The sequence below is a fragment of the Hyperolius riggenbachi genome, chromosome 3, assembly GCF_040937935.1.
Source record: "Hyperolius riggenbachi isolate aHypRig1 chromosome 3, aHypRig1.pri, whole genome shotgun sequence".
Classification (NCBI taxonomy): Eukaryota; Metazoa; Chordata; class Amphibia; order Anura; family Hyperoliidae; genus Hyperolius; species Hyperolius riggenbachi.
This window is the reverse complement of record NC_090648.1, coordinates 250,450,503-250,478,379: the sequence shown is the minus strand read 5'-3', so window position 1 is coordinate 250,478,379 and position 27,877 is coordinate 250,450,503. Positions and strand designations below refer to the sequence as shown.

Here is a 27,877-nt window from a genome sequence, read left to right as displayed (position 1 = left end):
TCTGATCTCTGCTGCCTGCGAGTGGCTGGCGGGGGGGGCACCTCAAAGCCCCCCTCCGCGGCGAAATGCTCCCCCTCCCTCTCCTACCTGGCCCCCTTTGGTAAGCCGGGCTGCACAGGACGCTATCCGTCCTGTGCAGCCAGTGACAGGCTGTCTCCTGTCACATGGCGGCGATCCCCGGCCGCTGATTGGCCGGGGATCGCCGATCTGCCTTACGGCGCTGCTGCGCAGCAGCGCCGTACAAATGTAAACAAAGCGGATTATTTCCGCTTGTGTTTACATCTAGCCTGCGAGCCGCCATCGGCGGCCCGCAGGCTATTCACGGAGCCCCCCGCCGTGATTTGACAGGAAGCAGCCGCTCGTACGAGCGGCTGCTTCCTGATTAATTAGGCTGCAGCTGGCGACGCAGTACTGCGTCGCTGGTCCTGCAGCTGCCACTTTGCCGACGCACGTTATGAGTGTGCGGTCGGCAAGTGGTTAAAGAATACAATCTAGGTTTGCTGGATTAGTTATGACCGCCTTACTGCAGATGCTTAGAGATATCGGGGAAAGCTATTGGTAAAATTACCAATATTCTACTGTTAGGCAATGGGTAATGCGATAGTGGAATATTGATATTTTTGACCGCTATATTACTATTTCCTAACCCTTTTCACATAATAACATTCCCTCTACCAATGCCTCACCCTAACCAACCTCTATCAAAATATCCACCAATTCCACTATATATGCACCACATAATTCCTATATGTATCCGGTGCCACCAGTGCCCAAATGTCCCACTGGCCCTGCTATAGCTGCTATTAACATTGCGGTCTATGCTGCACCCATTTTACCAAAGTGCTGTCGATGCCCAAATTACCAGCTAATTGCCAACTCATACCTTTTGATTCATATTTATAAAGATGTGATTCATGAGACCTGTCCTTGTGACCACTCCTTGTTTATAATTGTTTTTAGGATGTAACAGGTCATTGAATAAAGCTAATTTTTGTTTAATATGCAGTGGCTCATGTGACTAAATTTCGTAGTCATTAATCAGGGGATTTCTTGTTCTTTTTGAGATTTAAAGAGAGTCCGATTTAAAAACAAAAAAACAGATACTCACCTAAGGAGAGGGAAGGCTCTGGGTCCAATAGAGCATTCCCATTCCTCTTACGGTTCCTCCCATTCCACCGCTGGCTCCCCTGTTAGTAGTCTCCGAACGATGGGTCGGAGACTGATCTCTCTTTTGCTGCTAGAGGCTTAGGCAGCATGGTCTTAACAATAGACCCTGCAAAGGATGCAGCTGCAGGGGGGCCAGAAGCAGCAGGGTGCCCCGTGGAAGGAGAAGTTTCTTTTCCCTTTCCTGAGAGACTGACAACTAAGGGCACGGGGAGAAAAAGCTTTTTGCTCTCTGCACAATTGTTTTAATGACTGCCATCATAGATGGACAGAGTAAGTGTAATAAGCTGAGGGTGGGAGCACACTCATCAGATCACTCTGCTTCCATGATCTAAAGGTGTTCTGAAGGTAACAGAGACTCAAACAACCTTTTCATGCTAGCTTAGTTCTCCTCTCCTTGCACATAGCTTTTTTTCCTGCTATACCTGAAATGTATATATTTTACACTTACATATATTGTCATTTAAAAAAAAATGTTATTTCTTTTGATTTATCCCCTACCTGAATGTCTTACCTTAGCTGGATCAAAGGAGCCTGGGCATATTTTTTTCACAACATGGCAAAGAGGCTCTATAGTGCAGAAGAGGCGTACACCATTGTGCAGAACAGCAGGGAAGGGGAAGAGTCAGATGCTGAGTGGATTCCCATAAAGATTCTGGACCACCTGACCTGCTCAAGGTAGAAGAGAGGTGCAGGCAAAGGGCCCTGATCCTGCCAAAAATTATGCTGAATCCACAAGCGAATGGCTAACACCTCACCCAAATTGGAGTACAGTGGGCAGTTTTGCTACTACCAGTGGCAATGGCAATCAGAGAGGTCAAAGGGCAGCCAGGCCAAGGAAGAGCAGGCTATCAAGGGAACCACAGAGGCAAGAGCTACCACCGGAACTCAGTCACCCAGAGTAGTCACCTTCAAATATGGAGGCCCCAGATATTCCTCCATTCACAGCTAGGAGTGGCATCTTAGTAGATATCACCAATTCATTTTTTCCATCTATGTATTACAGAGAACTTTTTTCATTATGCCTGAGACCAGAAGAACATTTATGCCCAGCATTGCATAATGGCCAATCCATCCTCACCGTTCGCAGTGAAATCGAGCCCCACAAGTACCAAGTTTTCTTGGGATTTACTTTCAATATGGGGACTACTAAGAAGCCAAACCAACAACAATATTGGTCAAAGGATCCAATACATTTTTCACCAATGTATTAAGCAGAAATGACCAGGTGCAGATATGAACTGCTGGTCAGCTGTTTACATTTCAATAATAATACTGGCAATGTCCCCCATGAAGACCCAGACCATGACAGACTTTTTAAATGATGGCCTTTTCAGACAATTACATACTAGACGGACAAATTGCTATTGATAAATCCCTAATTCTATGGTAGGCTAAGGATCAAATGACACACCCCCAGTAAATCATCCCAATATGGCATAAAGCTGTACAAATTGTTCGAAAAGCAGGACAGAGTATACTTCAAAATTTATGAGGGAAAGGACAGACAGGGCTGGATGCCCCCCCCTACATGGTTTTGAGTGAGAAAATTGTGGTGGACTTGATCAACCCTTTACTCCACCTAAGGTCACTTACACTTGGATAATTATAGTTCCAGCATTCCACTGTTAAAGTTTTTGAACTCGTATTGGCTTCTTAGAATGGATTACGACCACCCCCTGGCTTCTGACTTTTGGCATGGTTTATGACCACCTCCTGGCTTCTAACCTCTGTCATAGATTACAACCACCCTCTGGCCTCTGATATCTAGCATGGATTACAACCACCCTCTGACATCTGACATGGTTTAAAACCACCCTCTGATCTCTGACATGTTTTACAACCACCCTCTGGCCTCTGACATAGATTACAACTACCCTCTGATTTCTGATCTCTGGCATGGATGATGACCACTCTCCAGCTTCTGACCTCTGGCATGGCTGGTGACCACACTCTGGCTTGCGCAGCAACCACCCTCCAGCCTCTGACATCTGGCATGGCTTCTGATCATCACAAACACTGGTCCACATGACAGCCCAGGGGCCCCAGGTCTCTCTCACTCACTGGGGCCCCCAAACCACCATGCGACACCTAGAGGGAAGTGCGGGCAAGCCCTGGACCTCTCACCTCCAGGGAACTCACCCCACCACCTCTAAACTGAATGCCAACTGCAACAAACACAATTGCTAACTTCCAGCCAGAGCAATATCCTGCCTCTATATGGCCAGCAGACGCCAGTCAGCCAATCAGGTGCACTGTCATACACCCTTTGCCTGCTGTACCATACCTAGCAGGAATTACATAGATTAGCATTCAGGTGGGAGGCTTCGGTTGGACGCAATCGTGAATTGCGTCGTTTACAGGGACGCTCCGTGTAGGCACATCTCCCACACGGTCCCCTCCCTAACCACTCACCTGTCAACCGCATCCTAGAAGCTGCAAAAAATAAATTTAAAATCACAAACACTGGTCCACATGACAGCCCAGGGGCCCCAGGTCTCTCTCACTCAGTGGGGCCCCCAAACCACCATGCGACACCTAGAGGGAAGTGCGGGCAAGCCCTGGACCTCTCACCTCCAGGGAACTCACCCCACCACCTCTAAACTGAATGTCAACTGCAACAAACACAATTGCTAACTTCCAGCCAGAGCAATATCCTGCCTCTATCTGGCCAGCACACGCCAGTCAGCCAATCAGGTGCACTGTCATACACCCTTTGCCTGCTGTACCATACCTAGCAGGAATTACATAGATTAGCATTCAGGTGGGAGGCTTCGGTTGGACGCAATCGTGAATTGCGTCGTTTACAGGGACGCCCCGTGTAGGCACATCTCCCACACGGTCCCCTCCCTAACCACTCACCTGTCAACCGCATCCTAGAAGCTGCAAAAAATAAATTTAAAATCACAAACACTGGTCCACATGGCTTCTGATCATCCTCTGGCCTCTACGTTTCTACAGTTTCTGCCTGGTGTGGGTACCAATGTGTTTGAGTTTATTTTAAGAGACTTTGCTGTACTCACATGTAGTATGAGAGCTTACCTACACAATATGTTCATAGTATTCACAATCTGTTGGCCCTCATACTATAAGGAGTTGGTAAAATGGCCAATCAAAATTGAACGTGTGTATTGTATACAAAAAAAATAGTATGGGAGTGGAAAAAGGCATTGGCTACTTGTAGTTAACAGTCTGGTGTGTGCTCAAATAGTTATCTGATTGTGTATATGGGGCATCATTTTAAGCAATAGAATTTGTGGTATTTTAGGGCTGAGGCCTATGTTTTGATTTTTTTTTTTGTGACAAACTGAAATTTTTTTAAAAAATGTCAAACTACAAGTAACAGAACCAGAGAGGATCACACCAAATTGCAAAATTCAAAAAGTCTTCAATAAACACACATGCAAGCCAACGTGATTAAATCTAGGAAAAAGAAAGCAGGAGGGTAAGGCACAAGGCTGATGGTGGATGGTGCAAGTAGTGGTGGGCCACAATTTTGAATAAGAATGGTATTAAAGAGGAACTTTAACAAAGGATTAAACTTCGTTCTAATCAGTAGATGATACTCCATGAAAAAACATTACCTTTTCTCAAATAGATCATCAGGAGAGTTTGTATGGCTGTTGTGGTGAAACACCTCCCACAGTTTGATGTCATGACCATGGTCCTGACAATTTGCTGTCTGTGAACCTCTATGTATTGTGGGAAATAACAGCTTTTTCTACCTGCCAAGCAAGCAATATCTCTCGTTCTCGTACAGATCACCTGACAGAACTAAAGATGTCACACCACCAGTGATAGATTTCAGAATGTAAAGCAGAGAGAGGAAAGATTGTACAATGGGCAAACACTGACTAAATCATTTATAAGTGAATATTGTCAAAAATAAGAAATTCTATTAATAGTTATTTTCAGTACAGTTCCTCTTTAAGTAGATCAAACACACACCAGCAAACACATTTGCACTTGGTTGTAACTTGTAATCTAAGCTGATACAACTGGTAATTTAGTCTAATTTATAACCAGAGGCGTTCTTACCAGAATTTTGACCTTCTAATGTGTTTCTCCGTTCTGATTGCCTGATGAAGCGGGAGTTTTGCCCGTGAAACGCGTTGCATTACTTGGGGAATCCCCAATAAATTTTATTGTTGTTTATCAACGGTTCATTGGCTGGTCTTTACTTGAGGGAGGTGAGTCCACCTACATCCCTCCTTTTAAACGGTTTTTAAATATTTTATTCTTGCTGGTAGCCTGGCAGGCACACAACTCGGTTCCTGATGTTTAAACAACTAATATGTTTTGTTCAACTACTAATAATTATTTATGAACTTGTATGTTTGAGTTGTATTCATAAATGTATGTATTTAAAAAAAAAAAAGCAAAAACAGACTATATTGTACTTTCTGTGCAGGAAGGAAAAGGGAATCCAGTAACATTTTGGTTAGCACACAGTCCTGTTTTTGTCTTGTGATCTATAGAGCATCTCTGTGGCTAAGACCCGCTTCACTTGAATTTGTCACCAGTCTGGGGCATATTACACTTCATAGAAACTGATTTCATGTTGCTGTCATAAGATGTTATAGCTTTTAATCTCTGGAGAACCTCATGAGCGCTACCCTCGTATTACAAACAGTAGTCATAAAACTCACTCAACCCAGCTAACAAGGTTAGTTCCATGACAGCTGATTTATACTCATGTGGATGGAAGTGGACACTTCTTTAGCGTTTTATTTTTGGCGGCTGCTACAAGTATAATCAATAAAATGGTGCAAATATTTCTTGCCACGTCAGATGAGCAGCTAACTGGGATTCATGTTTATCCAGTGCAGGAGGGGCAGAAATAACAACTGATCCTCTTTTATATAGAATACATTGTGAAAAGCATTATTTTCAACACATATGTTTTTGCAAAACATTGGTATGCATTAAAACAAACGTAATTGCAAATACAGCAAAGTGTGAAATGTGCATGGCATGCAAAAATATACAACAAACAGTGACTTCCAAAAAACTGATACGGAAAATTGAGAAGATGTGAATGAGCCCATAGATTAACATGGGCAGTGTGAATACATGACTATAATGCAGCAGCTGGCAAAATAGAATGTGAATAATGTAAACATAGCCCTATACTGTACCAACAGAATGTATCTGGCCAAGGGCATAACTATACTGGACTGGGCCCCCCTGCAGAGATCTGTCCACCCCCCCCCACACACACACACACACTCCATTACGAGGGGGTCGGTCGGGCTGGGAGCTAGGCAGTCCAGTACATTGCTATGCAGAGCATTATGCGTGGCATAGGCTTATACATTACCTGCTGCCAGTGCACATGACTCCTCCACTCACTTCTGGGGAAGTTTTCAAGTGCCTTGCACTGTGTGCAGCCAGCCAATCACCATGCGGATTCAGTCCCTGCATGGTGATTAAGCCAATGCACGCAGTGCACAGCACTTGAAAACTGACCAGGAAGCGAGTGGAGCAGGTAATATATTCTGCTCTGCATACAGGACTGCCTCCGGAGCCACCTCTGAGCTCCAGGACCAAAACACTGAGGTGGTGGTGGGGGCAATAGTTATGCCACTGCTTCTGACATATTCAGTCTATTAATGTATATAAGCAATGGAGATTTGCAAAGTAATGTCTCTTTCTTCTAATCTGTTGTTATGTCTTAAAGGACAACTGAAGTGAGAGATAAATGGAGGCTGCCATATCCTGCTGATCCTCTAATACTTTTAGCCATAGAACCTGCACAAACATGCAGCAGATCCGAGGTTTCTGAAATTTTGGTCAGATCTGACAAGATTAGCTGCATGCTTATTTATGGTCTGATTCAGACACTACGGCAGCCAGAAAGACCAGCAGGGCTGCCAGGCAACTGGTATTGCTTAAAAGGAAATAAATATGACAGCCTCCATATACCTCTCACTTCAGTCATCTTTTAAAGAGACTCTGAAGCAGGAATAAAACTCGCCTTTTCCCTTATATTCAGCAGGGGCATGTTTGCCCCTGCTAAAACGCTGCTATCCCGTGGCAAAACGGGCGTCCTTTACCCCCCAAATCCTCCCCTGCAAAATCCACGACCAACTTGGTCGTAGATTTTGCTGCTTATGGAGGCAGAGCTATGAGCTGTAGCTCTGCCCCATGCGCGTCTATCAGAGGCGGATCTCCGCCTCTCCCCGCCCCTCTCAGTGAAGGACGACTGAGAGGGGTGGGGGAGAGGCGGTGATCAGCGCTGATAGACACGCTGAGCGGCAGGGCTGCGGCCATTAGCCCTGCCTCAAGCAGGAAGCGCTACCCACACAGCACGGAGGGGATTTGGGGGGTAAAGGATGCCCGTTCTGCCACGGAATAGCGGCGTTTTAGCAGGGGCAAACATGCCCCTGCTGAATATAAGGGAAGAAGCGAGTTTTATTCTCGCTTTAGACTCTCTTTAAAGGCCAAACCACCTTTGTAAGACAAGAGAGAAAATCTGACCAGAACGCTTGTAACTACTGATTGAGCAGCTTAAAGTGTACCTGAGACATCTACTGTATAATGTGGGTATTTATACTTACCTGGGGTTTCCTCCAGCCCCATGAGGTGCATGGGCTTCCTCGTCGTCCTTTTACGGCTGCTCCATTGTCTTGTAATCCCCCCCCCCCAGTAATCTGGCCAGTTGTGTGCTTCTGTGCATGCGTGGCCCATTTGCACACACCTCTGGAACACTCCCGTGCCGCTTGCACTGTACTACTGTGCAGGTACAGAATGCTTCTGGCTGCAGGAGCACAATGGGGGCCATGCGCTAAAGAGCACGGCCGCCCAAATTACCGGGTGTGATTACAAGACAATGGAGCAGCCAGAGAGCATGGCAAGGGAGCCCACGCACCTCATAGGGCTGGAAGAAGCCCCTGGTAAGTATAAATACCCCCATTATAGACGTCTCAGGGTTTCTTTCAAAGCATACCTGAAGTGGCCCATTTGCAATTCACTTTTTCTCCTTAGTCTTCTCCAAGTTGATCTTTTCACACCTTGTCAATAAAATGCCTTTTAAACACCCAGCAAGCAAGACAATACCCAGAATAATTCTGACAGTACTTTTTCTACTACTTTGGTACTTTTTCAACTGTGAAACTGAAGGAGGAGGAGTTTAGAGGTGTTAAGGTTAGTTGCCCACTGCGGAAGTTAACTTTAGGTGCCCACCATGGGGGTGGGGGGTTCAGGTTAGTTGCCCAATGGGGGTCGTAAGGTTAGTTGTCCACCAAGGGGGTTAAGAATAGGCACCCCAAGGGGGGTTCCTATTACTGTGAGAGTAGGGAGAGATAAAGTCATAGTGAAGTATTGGCAAATATTGTGCTATACTGTATTTATTAAGTAGTAGTCTATTGGCAAATGCACAATATACTACTACTGCTATTTCCTGCACCCTTTCAAACATTTTTTATGCTGGTTTATGTTGCGCCCAATTAGCGTGCAGCACTTTTGAAATCTACTCTTACACATTTCCTGCAGTAATAGGAACACACCTGGATATGTAAGATGAAGGACAGGACAACCAGTGTGCCCAGGCAAGGGGATAAGAGAGCAAGTCTCACTATGTATTAGATACAAAGATAAACAGCCAAATAGAAAAAAACAGTGAAACGGGATATCAGTAGGTTGAGCAACGCATTTGTGTTGTAGAAAATAGATGCTTTCCTGCTGCATTGCGTATTACACGGGAGGATTGCCAAACAGCAGCAGCTGGTATGTTGAAAAGATTTTCGCCAGTGAAAGCAGCTCTTTTAAGAGAAAAGATGAATAAGACATTTGTCTTCAAGCCTTTGAGTTTGTCTAAGTCACTGGAATGCAATGGCAAAGGCTGGTTCCCATAAGGCTTTTTCTAGGATATAAACGTTAGTGTTGTTCCTCTGTCTTTTAATCTTTCACATGGAATATGCAGTTGGTTGAGGTCTCCTGGGTTATTTTTAAAAAAGGAGATGCAGGGACTTAGATTATTTAGTGTGACAACACAAACAGGTTGTTGATACTGATATTAAAAAATGCTTTCTTTTCTTGATTGAATTTTTTGCTTTCCTTTAGTGGGATCATAGATAAAACTACATTATGTAAATAACGTACATTTCAAATAGTTTACTAACAATGTTCCAGAAATGGCTCAACTCACCAATTAAAAACATGTAAAATGTACATACATGTGTATCATTTCACATGTAAATGTTCCTGTTCCACTAGGTACAGAGGTTCCAGCAATAAATCGGAAATCATTTTCTCATGTCTTCTGAGCTGACTGTGCAGAAAATTTCTACCTGAAGCAAAGAAATCAAATTTTGCTTCACTTTTATTTAAGAGATCAAACTTTATTGGTTGGTGGATTGGTTGCTCTGTGAAACCACTCCTATACTGGTGCAGATATTTTTTGATCGAGGGTTTGTAAAGGTGGCCATACATCCCTCAACTTGGCAGCCGATCCACCATCTGATTCGATAATTATTATCAAATTGAATGAAAATTGGTGCCACCAAAAGCATGCCTGATCGACGATGGGTCCAATTTTAGGCTGAAATTGGTCGCATGTATCGATCAGACATGTTGCAAGATGTTGGGCCATTGTGAATGATCAGGTGTGCAACGGTGAGCGATAACGGGATGAGCGATGAATGCAACAAAACCCCCAGCGCTGTTCCCCATAGTGTACAAATGTGTGTGTATTTATACATTCCCTGCCCTGTGTCACCCACTGCGCAGTACCCATCCGTCTTTGGAATCCCCTGCTCTTCCATTAGTGGTATACACTCCACCCGCGTGGTGCTTGTATGACGTCACACATGCGCCACTTGCTGTATGCTGGCTAGAGTGCAAATGGAAGAGCGGTGGATTCCGAAGACGGATGGGCACCGCATGGTTGGAGACACTAAACAAGCAGTTTATGAATGCAAACAAGGGGGGAGGGGCACATTTATACAATAGGGAGGCAATGGCGTAGTGGAGGATGCGGCCAATTCCCAAGAGATTTCATGCTGAAATCGATCTGGAATCAGCCTACAGTGTAAGTGCAGAGATTAATAAAATAATAAGAGATTTTTGTGTGAGCTGAAGCTTTGTTTACATTTCCCGTTATGGCTCTATGGCTCTCCCCTTGGAGTATGAGATATTTATGTTAGAGTGAAAACAGTCTCTGCATATACCTGTGAAAATAAAGACTCCTTTTACTACATTTGATGGACTACTGTGTGAATGAATCATAGCCATACCGATTGTCCAACAAGATGATATCTGTCTTTGTTAGACATTCCAAACTACTTTCATCGGATGTCTGTACAAGGCTTTAGGGTCAAGTTGGGGTAGGGTTAATTTTGCTGCTTAGGATTAGATGATACTATAACATTAGGTTATAGTTAATAGTAATGTAGTGGATACCTCAGTGTTCGGATACACTGAAAGGGTTAAGCCTATGGTTAGGTTTAGGTGAACAACTGGGTGTACTCACAAGGAGAGGGTTATGACTGGTGTTAGGCTAAGGGAAAAAGTCAAGCTTAGTGATAAGTATTTGTCAGCAAAAAAGTAGGGATAGGTGCTAAGGTAAGCCTACACCTATAGAGAAGCACTTAACAAAAGGTTAAGACATTTTTATACATTGGAAGGAAAAGAACAGACATAACATTGCTTAAATCATAAAAATAATTACATTCCAAAAAGTAAAATACATAAATGGAAGAGTAGTGAAACCTCTAACCAAACCAGAGACATTATTTAACTACATGCTGCACCAAGTGCCGTATATCTACATCTCTCAGGAGTTCACCTGAAGACCCAGGGAAGTAGATATTCGTCTATTGCTGCCGTGCACTCTCGCTTGCTCTCGCATGTGTAGACGCAGTAGTTCTGCGCCTGCGCAGTACGCCGCGGACCGTGTGGCCATGATTGACAGTGGTGCTTCACGCTGCTGCAGTAAGAACGACCTCAAGGTTGGCCTGAACAGTGTGCGAGCAGCCCAGGACAGCGGCGGAGAGTGGAGCGATCAGCGTGGGACAGTCGGCTGCAAGGGGCTGGAGAAAGCTCCAAGTGAGTAAAGTTGATTTGACCATTTTTGCCTGATGTTTCCTTTAAGGACCATGCATTTTACATGCGGGGGGGGGGGGCGTTTGGGGGGGCTCGGGCAGCTGGGTCCTTGTTGGGGCTTGCTGGGCTGTGTTTCCCCCCTGTAGCCAGATGTCCCCCCTTTAGTCAGCAGCCGTTACCTCCTAGGCTCCAGCGCTGAGCCGCTGAGGACCCCTCTGCTCTTGCCAGCATCCCCGCTCGTACTGACGCTAAGTTCCGGGTCGTGGCTTGATGATGTAATCAAGCCGGGACCCGACACTTACGTCAGAGCAAGCGGGGATTCCGGCCAGAGTGGAGGGGAGTGCCGATTCGCCAGGGGAATGGCAAGAAGGTGACTGGAACTGGATCCTCTTCTCCCCCCCCCCTACCGCCGCATCAGTAACAGGGATCACTACAATCCACCGGTGATCGTAGTGATCACTTGACCAGGAGTCATATGTGATGATAAGTTGTTAAGTTGTTAAGTTATTGGTGAATGAAAGGGAGGAGCGCTGAAAGGTGAAAATTGTTCTGGTCCAGAAGCGGAAAAAAACCCTCAGTGGTTAAATAAATTCTGTGATTAAAATTCATATGCAATGGAAAGATTGTATTTACCATATTAAATACATGTTAGTATTATTATTGCTTGTTTATTTGTTTATATTTTTTATTAGTTTACAACACTATTCATAATATAATTTTTATTATATTGTTATTAAAGTATGAGTATAGCACCAAGCATATATTTCTCTTACTTTTATGATAATTAAGCTTTCTGCAACAAACATTTGCTTAAACATCAATTTTTCGCCTCATTGCTTGCTATGCACAGTGGATTATTTGTTCACGGTGGGCACACTATAAAATCAATTTTCAAGTTGGTAAGTTTGTGATTTGCTGCTGCCAAACTTAAGTGACAGAGCAAGAAATTTGTCTTTGAAGACATAAATAAAGACACGCACAAGTTAGGTTAAAAATAGCAAAAGTGAATCCAGGAATCTGCTCCTAGAATGATTAAGTGCATTTTAGATGTAAAATGACAACTGAACTTTGAAAAGTTATTTAGTAGTCATGTTTGTTTTGCAGAACAGCTATCAGCCGTGCCAGTGTTGCTTGCAGAAGTTCATTTTTGTGTTTATTGCTTTTATACTCTGCAGTTTTATTGATTTTCCTTCCACACAAGCAATATTGATCAAAAAATGACCTTTAAAAGGTAGAAAGAGCAACTGTAGAATCACCTACGCTACAATATCTAGTATTTATACAATGACATTTATTTTGTACTCACTTCTTTTCAGAGAAGGTATACACAGTGCATAAAGGAAAAGGATCACATTATTACAAATTACATTTAAAAAGGTCAGCATTCCTTAAAACCACCCTGGCGTTCTGATTAAATCGCCAGGGTGGCTGCGGGAGGGTTTTTTTTAAATAAAAAAAAAAACTATTCCATGCAGCCAACTGAAAGTTGGCTGCATGAAAGCCCACTAGAGGGCGCTCCGGAGGCGTTCTTCCGATCGCCTCCGGCGGCCAGAAGTAACACGGAAGGCCGCAATAAGCGGCCTTCCGTGTTTCGCTTACCTCGTCGCCATGGCGACGAGCGGAGTGACGTCATGGACTTAGCTGGCCGGAACTGTTTGTTCCGGCTACGCTGGGCTCGGGCGGCTGGGGGGACCCTCTTTCGCCGCTGCACGCGGCGGATCGCCGCGCTGCAGCGGCGATCAGGCAGCACACGCGGCTGGCAAAGTGCCGGCTGCGTGTGCTGCTTTTTATTTCATTAAAATCGGCCCAGCAGGGCCTGAGCGGCAGCCTCTGGCGGTGTTGGACGAGCTGAGCTCGTCCAGACCGCTCAGCAGGTTAAGCTTCTTATCAAACTACTGGTTCCATATCCATGTACTGGTCACGGTACCAAGGTGGTGCAAGTTGTGACAAATGGAAAAATATGCTGGAAGCTGATAGGTGTTTTTGGGGGATGTAAGTACAGTATTGACAAAAGAATCAGCAGAAATAAACAAAACACTGGTGTTTTATCATGTGCTGGTCTGTGAGTGATTTCATATTTAACCTCCCTGGTGGTATGATTACTTTCAGATTTCTGTCCCGAGCCCGACTCGGGGTTACTGCTAAGGCGGTTAAAGAACAATGCTGCATAAATCTTTTTTTGTTTCTAATGCTTATTTTTTTATGTTTTTATGTTTTTGTAACTGGGAATAGTGCTTATTTCCAAATTACAACTATGTGAAAAAGTGCACACCCTCTTTTAATTCTAAGGTTTTTTGTAGCAGGACATAATGAAAAATCCTTTGGTCCTAGGTAGGTCTTAAAATAGGTGAAAACAACCTCAGATGAACAACACATGTCCTTAGTTGAAACGCAGAAGCAGTGTATGAACAACTTTGTGAACAAAAATGTTCAGGATACCCAAGTTTTTGTTAATTAACTTGGTTTTAGATTCAGAAATGCTTCTTATAACTATATTACTGTTTATTGATATGTGAACCCTGTTGTCCCAGTAATGCTTGGCCTAGGCTATGATGTCACACAATCTTCAGCTTCAGAGCACTCTGGGAGATCAAATGATGTCCCTGCCACACAGGAAAAACATCCCATAATAATCCACCTTGCTAGCAGTAAGGTGCTGACATTATTGATACATTTAAGAAGGTAAATCAGGGCAAAATTTTACAATGGGAAAACTTTGACTAAATAATTTGTAAATGAATAGTGTTAAAAAAAATATTAGAATTCAATTCATTATGTTATATTTAGTTAAATTCCTCATCCTTATCACTTCCAAAGGTATTAAAAGGATAAGTAGCAACCAGGTATTGCAATTCAAATACTTTGGAAAATTACAGAGGCGCCAGTATATAATAAAATATATTAAAACAGTATAACATGGGGGGTGATGGTGAAAAAACACAAAAGTGGTGTATCATAAAACAATAATTTATTCTTACTTCAAAAATTCTGCAACACATTTCACGGGTCTATCGCCTGCCTCCTCAGGGAAGATACAACAAGGAGTAACTGTACTGCTGCCAGGAAGAGCAAAAGTGCGTCTGAGACAGAGAGTTGCAGAACTTTTGGAGTAAGAATAAATTCTTGTTTTATGATACACCACTGTTGTTTTCGCTTGGAAGGTAAGTCCACCATCACCCCCCATTTTATATTGTTTTAAAATATTTTATCCTATACTGGTGCTTCTGTAATTTTCCAAAGTATCTATATATCTACCTGGTGGATGGGTATGATCACTTTTTTCCATCTACGGAGAGCGACTTCTTAACCTGAGTGAGGACAGGTTTATTTTACCCTCATGTGCATATAGTGGTTGCCTGGGGAGGCAACCCACACTTGTGAGTATATCACTTTATTTCAGATATCGATTTTCCATCGTTATCAATAATACACTATTGGGACTCTCGATTGTCTTTCTTTTCTGTCTCTACATTGCAATTCAAATGCTTTACTAAGTAATAAGTAAAATAAGTAAAAAAAAGAATATTAAAATTCTATTCATCATCCTTACCACTTCCAAAGGTTTTGAAAGGGGAGGTAGCAACCAGGTATTGCGATTCAAATGCTTGATTTATTGATCACCAGCAAGTGTAACCACCTCTATATGAGCATAAGATTTTGCAGTTTTCTGGTTTCAGCAATGACTTAGAGAAGCAATTGTTGCTGTCCATAAATTTGGTAATGGCTATAGGGCCCTTTTACAAACTTATCTCACATCCATCAATCTACAGTGAAAATAATTCTCACTATGAAACATTCAAGACAGTTGCCAATCTTCCCAAGAGTGGGCGCTGAAGCAAATTTACTCGAAGGTCAGACTCCACAATGTTCAGGACAATTGGGAAAAACTCGAGCTACATGTCAGACTCTACAGACCTTAATTTGCACATTAAATGATAATGACAATTAGAATAAAACTGAACAAGGATTGCTTGTTTGGAATCGTTTGCTAGGAAATCTTCTGCTATGTAAAATGAACACTGCAGCACAACTTACATTTACAGAGCATAAATTTGAACAAATCTCAAGACCTTTACCTTTGAAACAATGTACTTTGTTCAAAAATATGACTTACCGTAAGTGGAGATGTTTGGCTGTAATGGACAGCACCACATTTGGTGGAAACAAAATACAATATTTCAGCACAAACAACTCAAACTAACTCTCAGGAACAGTAGTGGAGGGGTGATGATTTGGACTTCTTTTGCAGCCACAAGATCTGGTTACCTAGCAGTCACAGAGTCAACCACAAACTCTTCTATATACCAAAGTATTCTAGACCAAATTGTGCGGAGATCTGCATGACAGATAAATCTTGGCCGAAAATGAGTCATGCAAGAGTGCAATAAACACCAGCAATCTACCACAGAATGGCTGAAAAAGAAAAGTAAAAATATAATGAAATGGCTTAGTCAAAGTCTAGACCTGATCCAATCAAAAATTAATGCCCACAAACCAAAATTAACTGAAGCAATGTTGTATGGAAGAGTGGACCAAAATGTTTCCAGAACATAATCATGTGAGAGAGACTCATAAAGTCATACGAAGAGGGTTTATTTTCTTTTCCTCTGTAACTGTACTGCTATACCAGATGAACAGAACCATTTTATGTTTGATACTGTCCATCTTTAGGATCACTAAAAGTTTGTTGGAGCCATGCTGTGTCTGTGTTTTTCCCACAACCCAAATACATTGTAGTAAACTCGTTGTGTTACCCCCAAATTGACCCTAGACTTTGAGAGACTCATTAAATTGTAAGCCCCTCTGAGGGTCAGTTAGTGACTTGTATTGTTCAAAATACACTGTCAATGACTGTGCAAAATGTGTCATTGCTGTATACAGTGCATGCATAATAATGAAAGTATAGCTTTGGTCACAATGTTAATGGATACAGTGGCTGAATAACTGGTACTACATAACTATTTGCTGCACAGATAGGAAATTATGAGCCAGTGACTACATACCCACTACTGGTGTACTGAGCTGTCTACTATAGGTGCCAGGGTGTATCTGAGTCAGATTGCATACAAACTCATATAAGTTAATGAGCCATTGTATTTGGTAGACCATGACAATATGGATCATGGGAACTGATCATTTTCTCAGATATTCTTAGGGGCGCCCTTCTATTATATATGAGCTAAGGGTACGTGGATCCCTTTAAATTTTATGTTTAAAAGAAGGGATTCCTGTTTTATTTCTTATGTTGTAACTGCTTAGATATAAAAATAGCTAACAGTAGATAACCCCCTTGTCCTGAAACTCAAGGTTTTCAATCAGTGACTTTCGCAGCACCTCGGAGGAGGTCTAAGGCTTCCACCATGTGGTTCTTTGGTTGTGGAAGATCTATGTCATCCTGCTATGCTACTGGAAACATTAATATGTACTAGAACAACATGGTGGCTATCAGCCTGCAGGCATGATTCCATAATTATCATGATAATGTTATCATGCTGTGCTTACTCACTGACATCAGGGCTAAACCGAGCAAAATTCTATTCTTTACAAAATGTTAAAACAAATATTTACATACATTTTAGCTATATGTAGCTTATGAACGCTTGCACAGGACTAAAGAAAAACATAGATATGTGCACCTTGTATGTATTTAGAGAGTTTAGCCTGTCTAATTCCCCCTCTTTTGTTTTTAATCACAAACTGTAATGTGATCTCTCCCTGTGTCACATGACTGCCATGGCAGAGATACTCCACAAGATCCACACCATCAAATTTCCATCTTTATTAATCCATAAAAAGGTTAAAAACTGTGTGGGTAAGTTACAGGTGACGCACAGGCGTTTCGGGCTGTATCAGTCCTTTCTCAAACCATCACAGACCCACATAAACAACACAAGTTAAAACACACATTCATATAGGACAAGAATGGACCATATAGGGAACTACAACATTATCATATATGCATATGTATGAGGAGATCTCCACCAATCAGGAGCCATCAAACCAATATGCTAGGTTCGTATGGTGAATATGTACATGTATAAAACTAAAATGCCTCAGATCTCTCATCTCAGACATGTATAATCAAACAAGGAACACTCACCAAGTACTGTTCTGCGATATACGCGGGGCAGAATGTGAAAAACGGCTCATTGTGTCCTCAAAGTGTGTATAACCAATCAGCATCAAGATAGACACAGCCTCCGTCCCCAACAATGTGCCAGCCAATTGGAACTCAGCGCTAAATGGTTCAACCAATCGGTTACACGCCGACAACGTCCGCGTCTTAATGCAAGACACCGCAGCCTCTACTATGGACGCCGACAGCGTCCGCCATAAGACTGCCAGCAAACCACCAATCATAGGCGGAGGCGGGACTCAAGTCGCTCAAAAGCGACCAATGTGTGGATGGCCAACAACATACGTTTTTAAGTCATGCGGCAGGGTCATCAAACTACAATGAGAGGGGCGGATCTAAGAAGCTCGTGGTCACCCAATGAGCAGGACGCCGACCGTGTCCGCTCTTTTGGTTGTAGCACAGCTACCAACTATAGACTAAGGAGGCGGGAACTAAGTCGCTCCAAGGCGACCAATGCATACAAGGCTGACAGCGTCCGGCAAAATCAATGAAAAGGGGCGGAACTAAGAGCGCACGTAATCAGCCAATGAGCGAAACGCCGACAGCATCCGCTCATCTGATAGTAACGCAGCATAAACAGCTACATAGTGTGACCGGCAGTCACCCGCATGTGGAAAGGAGCCGCCAATCAGGACTCCACAGAGCGGAACACAGTATCGCCCGTCACCATGACGGCAAACACTTTCCACTCTGGGTAATGTCAGTCTCACCAATCATCCCAAAGGCTATAACGTCATAAAACACATTAAAGGGGACAGAGGCATATGTTTACCCGAAGGTCGAGAGGAGAACAGGCATATAAAAATCATGTCAAAAAGCTCATATCCACCACACTACAATTATTCAACACCCCTCAGTGGAGAACATACATTATAAAAATATAAATCAAATCAGATTACTTAAGTCATAATCCCTATTGAGACCTTTAGGTAACAATGTGTCTAATCTTTTAATCCAATTATTTTCTCTCATGGCCAATAATTTGTGCCTATCACCCCCCCCCCCCCTCCCCCCTACGTGGAATAGGCACCCCTTCAATTACCTGTACCCTAAGTTGTGATAATCGATGATCTTTAAGACAGAAATGTTCGGAGACTGACAATTCCATGTTTTTATTTCTAATATGGGATTTATGGGAGGATAATCTATCCCTGAGGGCCTGGGTGGTTTTCCCTACATACCCAAGCCCGCAGGGACATTTTAGAAGATAGATCACAAACCTGGAATCACAAGTATATAACCCTTTGATCTTAAATTTGGTACCTCGACTGGGGTGGGTAAACACTTCTCCTTTCACAATGTAACTACATAAATGGCATCCCATACATGGAAAGGTGCCATTTCTCTTACTGTCAGTAACTGTAGTTGGACCTAAATCGTTTTTCACCAGTTTATCTCTCTATGATGGTGCTTTCTTAAATGACAATAATGGCCAATCGTGAAATTCCTTGACATGGGGCAATCCCTGTCTAAGTATAGACCAATGTTTATTCACGATTTTGCCAATCTTGTCAGACAATACATTGTATGTAGTAACACAAGGTAATCTTTCTGAAATCCCCAATTTGACATTCCCTCGTCCTGAACCGACAAATTTTCCGGACTTCTTTTTATTGGATCTGGAACTCACCAAATTTTTTCGAATCTTAAAATTGAAACAATTTTTTGCTAGTGGTTTTTTTCCCAATCCTGCACAGGAGCAGTTAGAGAACTGTTTAAAATTAAGAGAGTGGGGTCTTAGGAACACTAGCAGTTTTACACCTACCACCCATGGCGTTATCAATTCATATGTTGAGCATGTAACAAAGGATATATGTAAATTACAGGCTGATTTTGAGGCTAAGAAATGTTGTAAAGTTGTTAACAATCTTTCTTTTCAGGAACGTAAGGCTATTTCTACATTATCCACGAATAAATTAATTACGATTAGAGCAGCAGATAAAGGTGGAGCTGTCGTTATTATGGACACGAGTAAATATCGGGAGGAGATTATGAGACAACTTGATGAGGAGGTTTATGGAAAACTCCCTGGAGACCCTACATTTGATATTGGTCAAAAAATTGACCAAATATTGAATAATGCGGAAGCGGGTGGGGTTATTGATAAGGGTTTAAAAAAGTTCCTAACTAAAACATTCCCTAAAATTCCTATCCTATACATACTCCCTAAAATACACAAACGGTTAGAAGATCCCCCCGGACGCCCCATTGTATCTGGGATAGAGTCCATTTTTTCCAATATTGCCATATTTTTGGATAAAATATTAAGAACTATAGTAATTAATTTACAATCTTATTTGAGAGATACTAAACATTTTCTTGAAATTATTTCAGGAGTCGAGGAGGTTGGACCTGATACCTGGTTGGTCACGATGGACGTAAGTAGTCTATATACCGCAATTCCTCATGATGGGGGACTTGAAGCGGTTGACTTCTATCTCATGCTCTACACTGATTTTGATAAGAAACAGAGAAGATTTTTGTTGATATTATTGGAGCTTATCCTGAGGAACAATTATTTTTTATTTGAATCTACGTTTTATGTGCAGCGCTGGGGCACAGCGATGGGCTCGAATGTGGCCCCCTCCTATGCTAATTTGTTTATGGGTCTATATGAAGAGGCATTTGTGTACGCTAGTACTTTATTTTGCAAACATGCGTTGCTGTGGCAGCGCTATATTGATGATATTTTTTGCTATGGAGGGGGCCACGTTCGAGCCTAGATGCCTTTGTTGAAAAATTGCACACTAGATGTTCCACAATTGAATTGACTGTCCATTGTGACCAATCGAGGATCAGTTTCCTAGATGTTTGGGTCATTAAGAGGGAGGGACGTTTATCTACAGATTTATATGTGAAAGAGACAGACAGAAATTCTATTCTGCATTTCTCTAGTTTTCATCCTCCACATGTATGGTTTAATATACCAAAAGGTCAATTTAAACATATCGAGAGAATTGTGGATGATATGATGATAAGAGTTCAGAGAATATATGAGATGAAATGTAAATTTCTTGCTCGCAGATATCCTATATCCTGCCTGCAAGAGAACTTTAAATTCAAACAAGGGGGTGGATTAGGTTCAGGACGAGGGAATGTCAAATTGGGGATTTCAGAAAGATTACCTTGTGTTACTACATACAATGTATTGTCTGACAAGATTGGCAAAATCGTGAATAAACATTGGTCTATACTTAGACAGGGATTGCCCCATGTCAAGGAATTTCACGATTGGCCATTATTGTCGTTTAAGAAAGCACCATTATTGAGAGATAAACTGGTGAAAAACGATTTAAGTCCAACTACAGTTACTGACAGTAAGAGAAATGGCACCTTTCCATGTATGGGATGCCATTTATGTAGTTACATTGTGAAAGGAGAAGTGTTTACCCACCCCAGTCGAGGTACCAAATTTAAGATCAAAGGGTTATATACTTGTGATTCCAGGTTTGTGATCTATCTTCTAAAATGTCCCTGCGGGCTTGGGTATGTAGGGAAAACCACCCAGGCCCTCAGGGATAGATTATCCTCCCATAAATCCCATATTAGAAATAAAAACATGGAATTGTCAGTCTCCGAACATTTCTGTCTTAAAGATCATCGATTATCACAACTTAGGGTACAGGTAATTGAAGGGGTGCCTATTCCACGTAGGGGGGGGGGGGGTGATAGGCACAGATTATTGGCCATGAGAGAAAATAATTGGATTAAAAGATTAGACACATTGTTACCTAAAGGTCTCAATAGGGATTATGACTTAACTAATCTGATTTGATTTATATTTTATGATGTATGTTCTCCACTGAGGGGTGTTGAATAATTGTAGTGTGGTGGATATGAGCTTTTTGACATGATTTTTATATGCCTGTTCTCCTCTCGACCTTCGGGTAGACATATGCCTCTGTCCCCTTTAATGTGTTTTATGACGTTATAGCCTGTGGGATGATTGGTGAGACTGACATTACCCAGAGTGGAAAGTGTTTGCCGTCATGGTGACGGGTGATACTGTGTTCCGCTCTGTGGAGTCCTGATTGGCGGCTCCTTTCCACATGCGGGTGACTGCCGGTCACACTATGTAGCTGTTTATGCTGCGTTACTATCAGATGAGCGGACGCTGTCGGCGTTTCGCTCATTGGCTGATTACGTGCGCTCTTAGTTCCGCCCCTTTTTATTGATTTTGTCGTAGGCTTGAAGGCGGACGCTGTCGGCCTTGTATGCATTGGTCGCCTTGGAGCGACTTAGTTCCCGCCTCCTTAGTCTATAGTTGGTAGCTGTGCTACAACCAAAAGAGCGGACGCGGTCGGCGTCCTGCTCATTGGGTGACCACGAGCTTCTTAGATCCGCCCCTCTCATTGTATGTTGTTGGCCATCCTCACATTGGTCGCTTTTAAGCGACTTGAGTCCCGCCTCCGCCTATGATTGGTGGTTTGCTGGCAGTCTTATGGCGGACGCTGTCGGCGTCCATAGTAGAGGCTGCGGTGTCTTGCATTAAGACGCGGACGTTGTCGGCGTGTAACCGATTGGTTGAACCATTTAGCGCTGAGTTCCAATTGGCTGGCACATTGTTGGGATAGGCTGTGTCTATCTTGATGCTGATTGGTTATACACACTTTGAGGACACAATGAGCCGTTTTTCACATTCTGCCCGGCGTATATCGCAGGAAAGTACTTGGTGAGTGTTCCTTGTTTGATTATACATGATCTGAGGCATTTTAGTTTTATACATGTACATATTCACCATACGAACCTAGCATATTGGTTTGACGGCTCCTGATTGGTGGAGATCTCCTCATACATATGCATATATGATAATGTTGTAGTTCCCTATATGGTCCATTCTTGTCCTATATGAATGTGTGTTTTAACTTGTGTTGTTTATGTAGGTCTGTGATGGTTTGAGAAAGGACTGATACAGCCCGAAACGCCTGTGCATCACCTGTAACTTACCCACACAGTTTTTAACCTTTTTATGGATTAATAAAGATGGAAATTTGATGGTGCGGATCTTGTGGAGTGTTTGCAAGCACTTGTTACTCCAGAGTTGATCACTGCACGTCCTTCAACCATTGGTGCGGAAGCATTTACTACAAAATGCCATGGCAGAGATGGCAGATAAGCTCATTTGAAAACACAGAGTGTTAACAATCTGTCTGCTTCCATGAATCAGGAAGTAAAACCAGTGCAGATTTATTTTAGGATTTGTATCAGATGTAGCAAAGTAATGTTTTTTGTTTGAAGGTTATAATGCTGTTGTGTATCTTTTAGAGCAGAAAGGATGTTCTGAGTTCGGGTCCACTTTAATAACCATCTTAAAGCTAAACTCTGGGCATGGAATAAAAAAATGAACCTGTAGAATTAGTACTGTGTACTCAACTCTTCAGTGAGGTTGCCACTGTGAAGCAGAGCCTTACAATACAACTTCAGTTGGACGCCACCATTGACCATTAGCTGTAAGCTACTCCTTGATGCAAAGTGAGACAGTTACACTGTCACATGGCTATTGTGGAACAGATTGCCAAATATTGCCTACATTTCTTAAAGGACCTCTGTCACGAAAATCTTATAATTTAAAATATATGTAAACATATACAGTTAAGAAGTACTTTTCTTCCAGAGTAAAATGAGCTATAAATTACTTTTCTCCTATGCTGCTGTCACTTACCGTAGGTAGTAGAAATCTGAGATAACCAACAGGTTTTGGACTAGCCCATCTCCTGATGGGGGGTTCACTTCTTATTTTCAAAATGCACTTAGTGAATGGCAGTTGCTCCGTCCACCTGCCAAAAAAGTGTACCGAGAGCAGAGAGGCTGGCCAGCATCTTTGTATAAATCTTTTTCAGGGAGTGTGTTTATAAAGAATAAAGGTCATGCTGAGAATTCCTTATGGAGAGATCGACTAGCCCAAAACCTGTCGGACTCGGTAATATTAAATTTCTACTACTTACTGCAAGCGACAGCAACATAGGAGAGAAGTAATTTATGGCTCATTTTACTCAGGAAGAAATGTACTTCCTATTTGTATGTGTTGTAAATGTTAAGTTTTCGCGACAGTTCCTCTTTAAGGGCTTTTATTTCAAAGCTCAGACTTGGCAATTGTACCACCAATCACAAGATGAAGGAAGGTAACTATTTGATTAATGTAAGTGGTTAGGGATAGGTACTATTTTGGAAGGGTTAGTGTTTTAAAAAAGAGTAGAGGGAAACAAAGTCAGTAACAAATGGGGATAGATGGTTACAATAACATTAGGGGAAAGTTAGGACTAGGCATTTGAAAGGGAATTACTTAGGGTGGGTTAGGGTTACAGTAGACTAAGCATCAATAAAAGGGTTTATGTTCGGGAAAAGGTGAGGCTATGAATTGGGAATGAAATCTTCTAACTAACTAACGGACAAAAAAAGTGCCAAAACCCAGATGAAAGCACTGTCATATAAAGCCAATAGTCAGTAATATCAGTAGTTGCACTTTGCCAATATTAAAATTGTTGGACTCAGGTTGCACCTAAACAACCCTTGGCACTAAATGAGTGCTCCGTGTTCATCGTCTTATTTATTTCATAGGTCTCTTCTCCACAGACACCACTGTGACAGTGGTGGTGCCCCTCTGACATGTCTTCAAAGCTAGCCATCACATCTCACTTCTTCTCTGATAGATAATTCAAGATGACATGTCAACCCTTATGGCTATATACAGTGTGAAAGGTAAGAGGAACAGCACATTACGTGACCTGGATGGGCAACAGCTCTGAAGACATATTGGTCACTTACTGGAGTCCTGCATATTAGAAGAGAACACTGGAGACCATCTGCAGCTTCTCTGGGGAGGTGAGTGTAGTTTTCGCCCTACTATTTGTTTTTAAAATTTCTGGAAGATGCTTTTAAAAAAATAATATAGTTTTATTTTGATTCCTTGAACATGTTAATGTACCATCATCACACCATGTGTATCTTGCATCTTTACATTTACGCCTACAAGCTTTTCAGGCTCTCTTGAATTTCCCTCATAGAAAGGCTTAGAAATCTCAATCATTCTATGGTTTGACATTGACCATACCATTCAGAGCAACATGCTGGTGTTTCATTATTCTTTAATAGGGCCACAACTTTCCTCATGATGCCATAAAAGTATACTCCAGCTATGGGCTTTATTATAGAAAATGATCCCATGGTGAAATCTGTTCAGAGCTTTCAAGATGTAAGTGTTTGGTAGTAAATAATCAGATTTTCTTCAAAGAAATGCTTTAAACATCTCACATTCACACCAGGCTTCTCACCGCGGGAGGCAGGCACAGACCCTATTAATGTTCTTGTCTGTGGCCTTTGTCAGATGGCGAGTCACATAACTAATACTGTTCACAAAACATCAATGTGCTGATATCGGCGGCATTATAATTTGTACTTTACAAGCTGATAATATAGAGAAAGATAAATGGAAAGTGAATATACCCATGGTGCCATTCACTAGCTGACAGTAAGGGAAAATGGAACACTGGGCCATTGTCCAAGCTCTATCAACCATTTATTTGGAGAATTAAAAACAATGTTTAGAAAGAAAACACACAACAAATACAGTGTTATTTTAAATACAGCATTATTTGTGTTTTTTTTTATTGGAATTCCTGGAGTTGTTATTTCTTGCCTATCCTTACTACCTGAGCATCATGTAAACAGTACCCTTTTATTACAAAAGGAAAAATAAATCTCACAAATAAGTTATGCTGTAGTGCAGTATGAATAATCATTGACAAGGAATTGGTATTGGCAAAGGATAGATACTGCACAAAGGATGAGGATTGATATGGACTAGAGGTTTGTTGTATGTGGAATTTTCACGATTTACATGTTACCGCTGGGAAAACTAATCCAAAAACATGGCCTGGCATACCATTGCTATGCAGACGACACCCAACTATATCTTTCCTTCAAGCCTGGTGTGACAGACCCAACTCTAACTATAAATGCCTGCTTACGTGAACTACAGAAATGGATGAATGACAACTGGCTGAAACTAAATGCAGACAAAACTGAAGTCCTTCTGATTGGAGGGCATAGCATGATAACAAAATAACTTAACTTGCAGTCTTCATCACTGGGAATAGGAGGCACGGATCTACGCAGCTCTGATCATGTGCGTAGCCTGGGAGTTCTAATTGATGGGGATTTAAACTTCAGAACTCAAATCTCTGCTGTGGTGAAATCATCCTATTTTCACCTGAAGAACATTGCTAAAATCAAGCACCTCATACCCCCAGAAGATCTGCCAACCTTAATCCACGCCTTCATCACATCCCGACTGGACTACTGCAATGCTCTCTACACTGGCCTTCCAAAAAAGGACTTGTACCGCCTACAGCTGATACAGAATACTGCTGCCAGACTGCTAACCAACCAACCCCGTCACTGCCACATAACGCCAGTCCTGCACTCCCTTCACTGGCTACCTATAGAATGGAGGGTCCTATTCAAGATCGGCCTACTGACATTTAAATCACTGAATAATCTGGGCCCTGGATACATGAAAGATATGTTGCAGCAGCGTAGCAATCCCCGCATTCTCAGATCAACAGGTTCTAATAATCTAGTCATACCCAGAGTCCACTTGGAAATTTTTGGTCCCAAAGCCTTCTGTCATGCTGCCCCTACGTTTTGGAACTCCTTACCTCAACAGATCAGGACAGCTCCATCCCTGGACGTGTTTAAATCCAGACTGAAAACCCACCTGTTTAGTTTGGCATTTGCAGAAATATAACTTTTGTTGTGTGAATACTTCATCCTACTTATTACTGAATCTGAGAGAGCCTAAGCGCTTTGAGTCCTATGGGAGAAAAGCGCTATAGAAATGTTATTGTATTGTATTATTGTATTATTGTATAGTATAATTTCAGGTAATAAAGGCTGTACATGGAGGCATACAGAAGACATGGGCTGCTATATAAGTAAGAAAGGACTTCTGCAAATTGAGGTTGCACATGAAAGGGGAGGCTGCACATAGAATAGGCTGCATATGTAAAGAGAAGCTGTTGCTGCATGTAGAGAGGCATCGATGCATGGGAGGGACCTGATATGCATGGATGGGGGCAGCAAAAGGCTGGGAATACACAGGGAAAGCAGGGCAGTACAAGGAAATTAACCACTTCCGGGTTTCGGGTGGTTTTGCTGATCTGTGCTGCGGGGGCTCTTCAGCCCGCAGCACAGATCAGATAGCAGCCAGGGCAATCAGACTTCCCCCCTTTTTTTCCCCACTAGGGGGATGTCCTGCTGGGGGGGTCTGATCGCCGCCAGCTGTTTGTGCTAGCGAGGGGGGCTCTTCAAAGCCCCCCTCCGCAGCGCTTTCTGGCCTTCTTCCCTTTCCCTCCCTCTCCCTCCCCCTGTTAGCGGCGCAGGACGGCACGGCCAATCAGAGGCCGGGGATCGCCGATCTCCTCTACGGCGCTGCTCCGCAGCAGCGCCGTATGTATGTAAACAGCGGGGAAGATCTTCCCCGCGTGTTTACATTTACCCTGCGAGCCACGATCGGAGGCTCACAGGGTGTTCACAGAGTCACCCTCCGTGAACTGACATGGAAACGGCCGCTCGTATTCCATGGAAACCACTTCAGGATTCAGGGGCATACTTATGCGTACGCAGAATCCTGAAGTGGTTAAAATCTGAGCAAAAATTATAAATCTGGCCCTGCATGTCACCATGGGCTCAGCTCTTCCACTCTGTGTTTCTAGGCTACTTCCTGCACTCTCTAGGTGCCTGACAGGCTGGGCCACACCCCTTCCCATAGAGCCAAAGACCTCATTTCCACTAGTGTGCTTCTGTCCCCTCCTATCTGCTTTTCAGCAACATGTATCAATCTGTAACATTGGTGTGCTGATAAAAAGCATACAGAAGTGGAAATGAGGCCCTAGTGAAAGGATGGTAAGTGGCATCCCAGGTAGTGTTGGGCCGAACAGTTCGCCTGGCGAACCTCTCTGGGCCTCTTACTACTTCCGGGTCGCAATGACCCGGAGTAGTACACCTGCGCTGCCCGGCGGAGCGCGTCCTAGATCGCGCTCCTGTTGCTGGGCACTCTCTGCGCATGAGCGTGACGTCACTCATGACGTCACGCACATGCGCAGAGAGTGCCCGGCAACGGGAGCGCGATCTAGGACGCGCTCCGCCGGGCAGCGCAGGCGTACTACTCCGGGTCATTGCGACCCGGAAGTAGTAAGAGGCCCATGGATTTAGAGATGTTCGCCACATCTCTAATCCCAGGCCACAGCTAATCCTATAACCTGCTGCTGGAGGCTACATGATGATGCAGTCATGCAGTGAACCACCTACAGAGAGGAGGGGCAAATAAAACAACCCCCTCCTTTATGGGGACAAGGCACTGAGGACTTTTTAACCTTCCTGGCGATAACCCTGAGTTTGGCTCCGGGTTGGAAATCCACAGCTCAGAGCCGTAACCCTGATCCAGATTTGTGGTGACCGCTGCAAGGTTACTGCAGAGTATAGCGCGCGGCAGGCATTTCAACTCCCCTCCCTGGGGATCCAGACACCAACAGC

General features: G+C 43.0%; 1 long non-coding RNA gene across 2 annotated transcripts in view; it reads left to right on the top strand.

The window, feature by feature from the left end:
- The window catches only part of LOC137561369 (uncharacterized), a 70,963-nt gene that overhangs the window by 25,532 nt on the left and 17,554 nt on the right, over positions 1–27,877 (top strand). The window contains exons 1-2 of one of the 2 annotated variants that reach the window (XR_011029983.1): positions 19,677–19,722; positions 23,995–24,166. This is a non-coding gene — a long non-coding RNA (uncharacterized lncRNA). Of the gene's footprint in view, positions 1–19,676; positions 19,723–23,994; positions 24,167–27,877 lie in introns of those variants that run through there. The other variant, XR_011029982.1, reaches the window with a different exon arrangement.